We start from the raw sequence: 12,966 nt of genomic DNA, 5'->3' as shown, positions 1-12,966 counted from the left end.
AACTCCTCCTTGAGCCCTGGATTGTTGATCCAGGTCCAGCAATACAGATCTAGTTCTTGAAGCGTTAAGCTCCACCCAACACTCCCTGACCTCTATTCAAGGGGACACGTCCCGTAAAAATTTGCATAGGCAAAGGTCATGGACAGGAAGCAGGAACATGAGGCCTGAAGATGATGTTCCTTCCTCTTCCCTGTGAGATAAGATGCATGTGGTAGAAGTCTGTGGACCACCACTGGTTGCCTTGCCCCTGTAAAGATATCTTTGTACTCCTCTGGAATCTTCATTTGAACAGATGCTATCACCATCAGCAGTGTAAATCAGTTAATCTTTTTCAAGATGTTATCAGTCATATAGGTTCCCTTGAATATTCAGTACAATCTATCTGCAGACTACACAGTTTTTAGCCATGCTAAAGGCGTAGCCTTGACCCTGTCATTCGAATGGGATCCATTTCTCGGTCAGTCAGTCGGTGAACCACTTTGGTTCAAACTGAAATTACCTAACGTCTATTTGCTGCCATATTTTGTACACATTTTGTACAGTACCCAGAGGATAATTTATATTAGCTCCTGATATTTTATCTACTGCCACTACCCAGTTAAATTTTTCACTTATCCAGTGAAAGATCTTGCGTCCATTGTATGATGTTCATGATTTCTAGATGATGATTCTTTGTAGTTTTTGTCATCATGTGACTTAAGGTTTTTGCCCAATTATCTACAAAACTATTAACACAAGTCTCATCTGTAAGCTTCGAGTGGTAATGAACTTGTTAGCTGGATAAACACACAAAACTAAGATGGTGAAAGTAGTAAACGTTTTAACTGAGTAAGCAAATGCATTTGAACATTGGAAAAACATTAAACACTGAAAAAAATCTGATATTAATTAAGGGTTTAACATTGTTCATAGGCCTATAATTGAATGCCCTGAGCCATTTCTTTGATTGATATTTTTCATCATGAAAGTAAGAAAGCATGGGTAACCTCCAAAAGTTCTCCATGTCTCTCTCTGAAAGCAGCTTACCAGCTCTGAGCAGCCGCTGAACACTGACTCCTTCCTGGTGAAAATGAGAACATTTGACAAGCCAAGGTCACAAGGGGGCTTTGCCTGTATAAGGCTTCAATCGCAGGGCCCTGCGAACACTGCAAAGTCATAAAGCACTTTGTCATCACCCGCTATATAAACTTTCAACAATCAAGTGGGATCACATTCCCTCCCTCCCAGTCTGTGTGGCCTGTGTCACTTGATTTTCTCTTGGCGTGGTTTCAAATCCAAATGGAGTGTGGATTCTGGAAGGCTGTCATGAGGAGAGTTGTGTGGCCTTTATTGAACTTGAGCGAAAGCTTTACTCACCGTTTGCTAGGTAAAGGAAGGAGAGGGTGAGGAGCAGTGAGGAAATACAGCAGCAGGCTATAAAAACACAGGAGGGTTCTGGCTTGTAGTATTTATGAATGGTCCAATAATGAGCCATCGGTAGTGTGGTGGCCATGAGAATATGAGGAGACAAGAAGCTGAAAAAAAAACGAATGCCCTTGTCCTATGTTGGTAGAGAGCAGCCCACCTTTGTGAGGAAATTGGATTATCCAAGAAAAGGCCTGTCAGCCTGCTGAGGGACCACGGCTGCAGGCGGCACAGGGACAACAGGTGTGGCACTCGCCAGCGTTCGTGCAAATGAGACTAATCACAGGGCCTGACTGGAACACCTGAAGCATGCTAGTGGATGGGAGGGGGCTGGATGAGGAGGGGCACAGAAAATAAAGGGGATAGAGAATCAAGCGCTATCTTTTTTACATGGTTAAAGAACCACATGCTTTGTTATCGAACCTTCAACTGAGGACAGTACAGAGGTTTGCTTAGAACAGGGGTGAAAAACTAAATCTGTCTGGAGCCACAAAAACAATTAGACTGCTTTTACTAAATCTCTAAATTAACTTATTTACACTACTAGTAAATATAATGAGAGGAAATCATAATTGGAGTTTTGCTAAAATATATAGAGGTTTGATGAACTCACCCTGACCCCAACCGCTTTGTTTTACTGAAGAAACTGTGAATCTGTGAGACAAAGTCAATCTGTCTGCAGGAAAGCATTTAGGTTAATAAGGTTAATAATGCATAAGTTTGAATAATTAATGTCCTACTGCTGTGCATAAAGGAAAACATGGTCCGGTGGCTGTTTGATGGTTACAGATATTTAAATCAAAGTCAAGGAGCTACATTTGATTGGTCACTGTCTAAAAACCATGAGGTAAAAACATAACGCTGAGATTTGCCGTGATTCTGAAGAAAGTATTAGTTCTTCAGAAGTTCTGGCCAGGTGGCAGGAGTTTGCTCCGGCCCAGTTTAACTCCTGCCGCCGGTCCATAGACTTTTGTGGTACCAGCCACAAGGTTCTATGCTGATCTCCAAATAATTTATCTGTACTTTTTACAGTCATCTGAAGTCAGCCACTGACATAGAGCTCGTCCTGTGGATCCATGGCATGTTAGAGCAATCGAGCTGACATTTGTTAAAAAATTCTCCTCCTGTAGAGACGCTTCAACCAGTGGAGCAGTGTGTCTGTCTGTTGGTTCATTTTTCGAACGATGGTGATCTGTGGCAGACAAATGAGCTAACCCAGCCTGTGGACCGACAGGGTCAAAATCCACGTAGAGGCAATTCATAGTTGGTTTTAGTGTCTGTATGGAGTTGAAATCAGGATTTAAAAAAAATGATCATAGTTATCATTTAGCATGCAAAATAATCTTAAAAATTGGCAGACTAGCTCCTGTAGCTGTCTACCTGTAGTCATTTGTAGCAGCCCATCTCATCAGAGGCCCAAACTTTCACCCACTAAAAGCCGTGTGTGAGAATTAAATAGTCTGTGAAAATGGGGGAAGGCTGTATATTCTCCGACCTTGTCCTTCGAAACAGGCAGAGATTCTTACAGTGAAATACAATCCACGTTTTCATGCCCTTAGTGAGGAGGAGAGTGATTGAAAAAAGTAATCCCAAAATCCCTCGGTGGACACCCAATGTCTTGTTTTGGAGGGTCCGCGGTACCAACAGAATTCTTTTGGTAACAGTAACCCATAGAGAATGATGGACATTTTCTATTATTAGCATCAACAGAATCTTCTCAGCCTTTGCTTCTTCCATGCTACAAATATCACATTGCTTATGTATTCCATATTAAATTACTGCGTTTTAACTGAGCAGGGCTGTGCAGTATCTGCTATCAACAACCATAATGTGGAAGATTAGCACACACATGATGTCCACCTGTTGCCCAGCTCTGTTTTATGAAGGTCACAGCTGTGATACTGAAACCAGTCTTTTTAAAGGCATGATGTTTTCTTTGGGGGGGGGCTGGTGATGTCAAGAGTCACTTAAAAGAAATAAAGCTGATTGTAACGCTCTAATTTTAAATATACCGCAACAGATCAGTAAGACTGTAGTGTACAAACAATACAAAACTTGAATCATCTACTGCAACCTGCTACGTCTATTTATGAACTCTTCAAAAATATGACTCCACCTCCTGCTGTCTTTCAAATGCTACAGTTGTCACATTTGTGTTCAAACCTTGTCATTTCAAGTTTAGCCTCATTCCTAGAGCTATAAAATCAGCATGCTGCCACCCACACGGTAGTTTTTTCACACACGTGTGTGTGTGTGTGTGTGTGTGTGACGGGATATATACATATATATGCATATGATGTGGAACTGTAAAAAGATCATGCTGCAGTGATATTATATCATGAAAGTAGGGCATTAAGTGGAAGCATTCAATGGTAATTTCTTGAAACGTTGTCTTGAATTCACGTTGTTTTTTTTGCAGTAAATCACTTTGCTAGAGAACTGAAGTACTGATACATTGAACAGTTGGACACGTGCATTTAAAAGTTTGGAGATGGTCAAATTAAGTTCACCTATAAAGGTTAGAGTGCATTTTAGGTGCGTTCTGAAATTTCACAGAAGTGTTCACAGCGCTGAACTTTTTCCACATTTTGTTATGTTACAGTCAAATTCCTCATGTTGCACTGTTAACTGTGGGACCTTATGTAGACGGATGTCTGCTTTTCCAAATCCTGTCCAATCAACTGAATTTCCCACAGGTGGACTTCAATCGAGTAGTAGAAACATCTCAAACTTATCAGTGGAAACACGATGCACCAAATTGTTTTGATGATCTCTCGAATTTTTTTGCACCAAATTCAATTGAGTGTCATGGCAGAGGCAGTGGATACTTATGTGCATGTGATTTTTTTGTTTTTTTTGTTTGCTTTTTTTTGTAATAAATATGAAAAGATTTCAAACAAACTTCTTTCACATTGTCATCATTCACTACAAGGTTGCATCTGTAAATGATTTTTAGTTATTTATTAATCGTATAAATAAGTAGAAGTTAAGTACAGCCGTTTACATTTTGCATGGATGAAAAAGCAAAATTTTAAGTCCTAGCCGAATATGGAGGGTATATGAACATAATGAACTATTATATACAATAGTTTGTCAATGTCCTTGCTTTGTTTGTAGATAGCTATAAAGTCAGAATGCATTTATAGCTGCAGAAGATTAAGGTCCTAAACAGATGTTTTCTTTTTTTAGTTACTCTTCTCCTTTCACCTCTGATGAGGCAGCATTCACTGCAAAACTGGTCTTTACCCTAATACACAAATGTTTTCTGTTTTGGTTCCACATCTGTGGCCCAAACTTCATCTTTTTTTCTTGATGTGTGTCCTGTTACTGCTAACCATTGCTCTTTCTTCATCCTGTGACCATTTGGCTTCCTTATGTAAATGACATTGTGATGATGTATAAATTCATCCATCAAAATCTAAGTTTCTTTTTTTTTTTTTTTTTGTACAATTAGACAAATCATTCTAATCTGCTTTGGGACAAAATTGTCATTTTTCTTCCACTGAAATTAGTGTTGAAAGGCTTTTACAGAATTAACATAAGAATGAGTCACAGGGGTCTGGTGCCAGACTTAACCAATTTTACAGCTCTGTCAAACACTGTCCGTCCTGTGTTCCAGCCATCATCACAGAGTAGAAACACCATGTTGGACCATTTCAGCTTATTGTCAGCCAATATACCAGCCTTTTTCCCTGAAAGAAAACGATCCTGTTCCCCTTGGACTCACGTCAAATTAAGCAAATTTACAGCTTAGCACTTAAGAACTTCTCTGTTTGCCAAGAAAGCAGCAGCAGCAGGCCACACTTGCCAGTTAGCTGGGCTGCGCTGTGGCAATTGAAGTGGAATGAGAATTACTCTGGCTTCTGAGAGAGCGCCGGGCCATTAGATTTTTTTGCTCCGAGCTCTCTCCTTTTGGATAAAGTGATGAAACACTCCCTCTCAACTGTGGAGACCTCTGGTCCAATTCTGAAAGAAACTACTTGAAGGGTAATGGCCATGTGGCTACAAGCCAGCCCGGATCAACCGCTTCACGCACTTGTTTCTGGTTGCTGTCTGCTACTAGTTGTTTGTTCTGCTGGCAAAGCCATGTTTAACTCTGGGGATGACTAATCTACTGCAATGGGCAAACTTGAGGCAAAGTAAAACAAATAGAACACAATGTTTGGTATTTCTTAGTAAACATTTATGTAACAGCGCTGACGCGAGGCTCGTTTTTCACAAGCTGTTTAAAGGGCCTCAATGCTAATCTTTCCACTGGATTCCGTTTGTGTGTGTAAGATGACAACTGCATGTTTACCAAATAACATCTCATGTGTAACATTACCCCCCACCTCCTCTACCCCCTCCTCTTTTTGAAAATGAGCTCAGAGAAATACAGGAACTGTGTTTGTTCCCAGCTCATCACAGTAACCACCTTCAGTTCGGTGAATGACAACATCTGAACTTGTGGTCAAAGACATGAGCACGCTGACTGATCCATCAACATTTAAAATGCATCAAGAGTTAAGTACCTGATGTATTGTCTCATCTAGAGGACTTCTATTCAAGTGTGTTGAAATAATGAATTTTAATTTCCCAGAAACTTCATCTAAAGGTCAAACTCATGATCTCTGCTTTAGCCTTGACTAACCTGCAACACTTTTATGTCTATGATACAATCAGAGATCCCTATGAGCTTGTACTGAATTTCATGTTCCTTATCAGTAATTATAAGCACTGAAGCCTTTTCTGCTAAAGTGCTGTTGAGCAAACCTTTGGACTCTTGCCCTCTAGTATGCCTCACCTTCCTGCAGACAAAAAAAAAAAACAAAAAGAAACGTGACGATCTAATCAGCAGTTTCTGGACGATTTGCTTAACCTCTTTTCTTTGAACTGTCCAGAGGTTATTCTGGTTTTTCAGGTTTTTTAAGTTATTAACTTCACCGTTGTTGTTTGTTTTCAGTAACTGAACGTTCCAACAAAACTGTGAGAAGAGCACTTTATCTTTATGTCCTAAGAGGAAATATGAAAGTGCTGATTTCTAGATAAACTGCTCTTTGGAAAATATGAGGTGTGTTTATGGTAAAAAGATGAGAAGAAAAAAGTTCCCTGACCAGAAACAAAAAACACAACTGTTGCACAAGAGACTGTGTGAATCAGATTCAGAAGTAGATTCAGAAGTAGATTTGTGCTGTAAAGACCCTTAAAAAAAATTATATATTTGTAAATGTATGAAATAATGGAGGACGATGAAGTCAGTAGTCAGCTAACCAGCAGTTGCTATGTTGAAAAGCTTAACAGCAACCTGACTTACTAGTGTGGTTGGGTTTAAATGTGGAAAATATAAAATTATTGGAAATCTCTCATTTTTGCAAATCTTTGTAGACCAGCTTCCGTGTTTGATGCTTGAAACTATGTCGTGTTACCAGTCAGTCTTTCCTATGCGTGGTTTTAATGGTGATTCCACCGTAGATGTGGAAATTCTTCTCACTTTGGCTGCTGTGATGCATTTAAAGTCTTCGTGTCATTTAGGTTTTGTTCTTAAATGCTCAATTTTCCACGTTGTTGTACAATACAAATCATTATTGCTATAGTTGGTGCTTTGTAACTATGTAGGCCAATACAGGACGCCTTGTCTGAAGCTGAACGTCAACGGAATTGAGATCGCTGTGGAACTTTCACTTTGATCCCCAATCACTGACGCTAAGACTATCACAGACCCCAGTCACACACATCCAACAGACACAGCAGCATATCTAAACAGAGCCACATAAGGCAAAGCCACATGTTCCTATGGCACTGCATCCAATAAGGTCTTGTTAATGGTAAATTGGATGAGTGTGTGTCCAATTCTCCATTTCCTCAGAGGTGTCTCAGCAGCAACAGCTGCTACCAATGGCAAAGCAGCTTTTTTCACACAGCCCCCTTTTCTGCCGTGTGACTGAGGTCTTTCCAAAATAAGCCCATACACATGCAAAAATAGATAAATGAACATCTATTGCAAAGGGCACCGGATTTAAAGAGAGGTCTAACTGGGGCAGAGCGCTGAAAGAGGGAAGGGAAATGTCTCGTCCAAAAACGTGAACTATAAATGGGCAATGAAGCAGTAAAATGAGTCGTGCAACCATTTCATATACACATGATACACAATATACTGTGTATCTGCAGGGCTGCTTCTCAACAAGCAGCTTCTCTGATGACAAAGATATGACACCAGGACAGGTTATTTATTTTATGCAAAAGGATTTTCTGCTTGTGGCCGGGCCTTGCTTTGAGCTGTTGAGCTGGGCAGCTTCAGGGCTTAGTCATAAAAACTTTTTTTCCACATTTGGGGCGGAAGCAATCGCACTGGATGAGTTAAACATCAACTGGCAAAGCGAATGAGATTTCAGTTTTACTTTATGAATCTGCCTGTTTCTAAGCACACAGTTCTGATGACCAACAAGCAGAATTTTGTTATGTTTTTTCATTGAATAGTCAGATGACTGGTGATTGGTGCGTGACAATGTAGTTTTTGGGATTCGGATTGTCTTTATAATTTCTTTTTACTTACGTTGAATTCATATAGAAGGAAAAATACATTCATATCGTGGTACGAATCAAGACAGTTGTGTATTTGCAGAGATGGTGTGAGGGTGGAAAATGCTGTGACTTCCTAAAATGGAACATTGTGCAGTAAATTCAGGCTGAACAGTAGATTTTGGTGCTGGATCTGTCTTCGTGTAACTACAAAGATGTGTCAGAGATTTTAGATAAATCTAACTTACCAGTTGAAATTACAACTTTAGTGTTGACATGAACTGTCCTTATAATTACAGTAACTTGGATATGATATTAGTCTTGGTTCTATTACAGGTTACAGAGGTAATAGGTCTCAAAGAGGGAAGCTTTCATTGTTCTTTCTAAAGAGAACTGCGATGAATCAACCTGTGTGTGAAAATCTGCTCTTTCTAAAATGAACAATGAGAATATCTTTTCTAAGCCAAATGTGTTTCTACCAATGTACAGATTAATAACATAGTTGAGCACCGTGTTCATTATTTGATCAACATCTACACCTTAGTGGCTCTTGGAAATTCTAGTTGAATGCTGAGACAAGCTTGAAATATGCACAGAAATGTTTCAGCGTCACATTACACAGGAAGCTCAACTGGCCACACTACCTAAAGCAAGAACAGAAAGCGAGGTTGTGTGTACACCACACAACTTCGAATCAGGCAAACAAGTCAAAGTTATAAAAGTCGAAGATTCCCCGGTTTAGCTCTGTTTTTAGTCTCTGCTAAATGCATCATTGCTAACTGCCTGCTGTGGTTTGGTGCTCAACTTTTTTTTTTTTTTAATTAAAGCCAATACATTGAAAAAGAGGTGGGATTAAACCACAGCACTGAGTTTAAAAACACTAAAATAAAAATAAAAAAATTAAAAAGTACAACATTGAGTAACATTCACATTTATAAGTTTGGTCTGGAAAAGTGGCTCCATACATTTTAAGATAAATAGAAAATAAATTTCATTTTTAAAATAATGAAATAGTTTTTGCTTCAGGAACAATTACCAAAATGCTAAAATAATGACTGTCAAGAAGCATCAGCACGACTAGTGGAGACAGGCGGGTTAACAAGCTACAGTTTGTGGCCAGTCTATTTCCGTGGTGTGTGCCTGGAGGCAGGATTTGCATGTGATGTGGATTAAACTGAACAGTACTGTAGATGTCACATCTCTCTGAAGTATCTCTGTCTCAGGCCTTAACACAGAGCAGTTGGAGGCGCTCCTTCATTTTTACATTTACAGTCACACACAGTGCATGCACAGCCAATCTGAGCCACATGCCCACACCTTCTTACTGTTTCTGCAAGGTTTGTGGTTTGATGTTGCTCCATTTTAGAACATTGACATTTTTTAATGTGTGCAGTAGAATTTAAAGAATCCTATGTCTTTTCTGGGATTCTGTTGTTATTTTGCAGATTCTTATTATTTACTGTAAAATGTTAATGTTTATGTAGTGCATGTCACATATTTATAACAGATATGAATACTCTAAGATTGTCTTTGTACCTGTCTTTGTGTTCAATTTATCTTTTTCCTTTTTTGTTGTTGCAGTGACTGACTGCCCTCACAAGCGTTCTTACAGTTCCATCTCGTACGATGAAACTCCGGTTTCATGGCTGGCACATTTTTCTCTCTGAGCTTTTGCATCTCTTACTCTGACTTTTACTGCAGGATTCGGGAACAGAAAGGCGGCGACTCTACGGCGGGCGAATCTCCATAAATCCTTACACAGTGGCTACCTTCTATAGACTCCACTGTACAATATCTGTCTTCATCTAGGACTGCACAAGCCCAGCCACCTGCTTTTCCTCTGTTCACCCCCTCCCTCCATGCTTTGTGAACTTAATAAAAGCTGCCATTAAGCAGCGCTTCATCTGTTTGGGCCCTAATCTGCCTTATAGGCATCATGTGACCACATATGCGGTGCACACCTGTCGTGTGTTTTCTCAGCCCCGACTGTTGCCTCTCCTAGCAGCTCACACTCTTTCAACCTGTTCCTGGCACATCAACCGACCATGTCAGTGACAGCCACCATGCACGCATGCATATCCGCCACACACGTTGGCTGCATTTATATACGCTTTAGTGTTTGGTGAGAAGATAAAAGTATGCATCGTTCAAAAAGACATCAACACTGAAAACAGGCCTAAAGTCTTTCAGTAAGTTTTTATTTCACTGAGTGAAAAGCTCAATATTTGCATACGACATGCAGAAACAGAGGAAAAAACATAAATAAAGCACAATGAAGATGTACAGCACTGTATCCAAGTGGAAATAAGCAATAGGACTAGAATGAATAGTAGTGCTGAGGGCAACAAATTCAAGTAGACTTTTTAAAAAATTGCTTCATTGTTTACTTTTCATACAAAATGTCTCATGAATCCAGCCAAATTGAACACTAACAGGAGATGGCTTTTAGTCCAAAAGTGCAATATATTTTACAAAGTCTAAAATGTTTCTCTGTTTATTGACTATGCCGCAGTAAGCAGGCAGATTTCATATTACATTTTTCCAGCAGTGGAAATGCATCTCATTTTATTTCGCCACCACTTTTTTATACCATCCTTTTTCCCCTGTTAATTAAAACAGTAAAATGATCTGTTGTTTCAGCAGCAGCCTATGCAGGATTTGGAGGTCGTTTCCGTCTGGTTTTTGTGTAATATAATTTTCATGTTTATTCTCTTTTTTTTTCCCTAGTAGATTATATACAGGATGCCAGCTGGCTGACAGATGGTGATGCCTTTACCCGTGTTTTTTTTCTTTTTTTTTTATTAAAAAAACATCACAAGGAAGAGAAGGAGGAAGGACAGGAACAGCTGTAGACGAGGGGACAAAATCATCTAACTGGCCACTGGGTGACAGGGAGTGGGAGGAGAACCCGGCACATGGCTCAAGGCAAAAAAAAAAAAAAAGTGCCCTGTTAACACTGAACAAGACACAGAGAGCCATCTTGTTAGCAGTAGCAGGCCTCTAAATCTCCCTAATGGTCCTCAGCTCTGATCTTGTTCTTGCACCAGAACGTCAAGCATGAACAGGCAACCCCAACAACAAATATTGTTGATTCTTCTACCTGCATGAATGCAGATTATTATTTTTTTTGTTTTCTTCAAATTCAAAAGTGTCCCAGTTGGATTTATAGCAGAACAAAGCAGGGAAAAGACACACAAGGTCATGAAATATGAATCGAGGCTCTGAGCAGCTGGGACGGAGCCACAGATCTGTGTTCTTACAGTCGCAGCCTATCTGTCTCTCTCAGAGGGAGACACGCGCACACACACACACACACACACACACTCTTCAGTAGTGTCAGCTACAGATAGAAAAAGAGATGGAGAGAGAGAGAGCTGCTGTGACCTTTTGCCCGGCTGTCATCCAGCAACACCTTTTCCTCTACATACGACCCAAAACGTCCTCAGGTTGAAGTACTATCGAGAACTACATTTATATTGTCACAATAATTATAGTTTATTTTCAACTTTTAACAAAACCTGCTACTGCATTTTACACACACAACCACATACACATGTGCACACACACACTCACACATACTCTCACGCAAACTAAATTCAAGTGCACAGTGTCTCCCAGCTCCTACAGTTATCTCACAAAATGTCGGGAAAACAAAACAAATGTTGTTAACGCCTCTGCTTTGCAACAGAGTCCCAGGAGACAGTTCAGTCTGTGAACGAGTCATGCCCACAGCAAAGTAAATATAAACCAAGAATTTCAATTAATGTGGAGGGAAAAAAACAACAAATGCACACAGACAGAAAAATGACAATGAATAAAACAATAAATAAAAACAATAAATCAATATGAATTTAAATCAGTGTATTTTAGTTTGAGCTTTTGACACAGTTTGGAGAACGAAAAAATATACTGCAAATTGTTATCTGCCAATGCTATAATATGAACAAATTTCCCCAGAAATCTCGGTTATTAAAAAAAGTTCACGCACACAAGCAAACTATGATGAAGATATTTCAATTTTTTAACTTTTTATTTTTCATTTCTCCTTTTACGGTTTTCTTTTTAAAGGAAGCTGTTCATCAAAGAGCATTTTGTTCATATATAGTTATTTTTACAGAGGAAAATACTGTACAACCTTTTTTTTTTCCAAAACATTATCTGGAGGAATATCATCTACACACATTGTTATTCCCTATATTATGATCATTTATTTCCAATGCCAAGCTCAGGAGATAATTCATGATCATTGTGTCCACTCCTTGGTCGTACATATTCACTCAATATAAACCAGTGGGTGGCTTTGTTAGAATTATAGTTTTGCACTACAGTACGTGAGCATTGCCATGAATGTCTTAAGGATTCATTTAAATCACAGTCCATATTAGTGTTTCTTATCAGGGCACTTTTTTTGTGGTGCACCCGTTTCCTTTTTTTCCCTCAAACTTTCCAATCACAGAAGCAAAATAAACCCAGTCTTTAAATAAATCACAGAACAACAGTTTGTTGTCACACTAACATCTATTTGTGCATTAAAGCAAAAAAAAAAACTTTAAAAAAGTGAACTAAAACAACATCTTTAAAGCAGATTCCCTGGTAAAAGATATATATTGTATTTTTTTCCAGACGGTAAAAATGAACCTAAAAAGTGCAATAACACCCTAAAAATTTCTCATTGGAAGGTCACATAAATATTAAATAAAACCGTTACAACAGGAGGTCAACCACAGCCATAGTGAATGGAAAACAAAATGTCGTTGAGACATTTTCGGTCTGTACATAAAACACACTCCCTGACACTTCTGACCCCCCCACCCCCCTTACCCCCCCGCTTCAGAGTGACTCATCACTTCCTCTGGCCAGTATGACCCCCTCCTCCACCCCCACCCCCACCCCCACCCCCACCAGACTTGCTGGCCGTTAATCACGACCTAGGCTGCTTACGGATCGATATGCTTCTGACTAACAACACAACAAAACAACATTGTAATGCAAAGATGCAAAATGGTAACAAAAATATTTTTAAATATGCTTATGACTTATCTATCATCATCCCAATAATCATGG

Source organism: Channa argus, chromosome 13, assembly GCF_033026475.1.
Source record: "Channa argus isolate prfri chromosome 13, Channa argus male v1.0, whole genome shotgun sequence".
NCBI classification, from domain to species: Eukaryota; Metazoa; Chordata; class Actinopteri; order Anabantiformes; family Channidae; genus Channa; species Channa argus.
The sequence above is the reverse complement of the archived record's forward strand: the minus strand, read 5'-3'. Positions refer to the sequence as shown.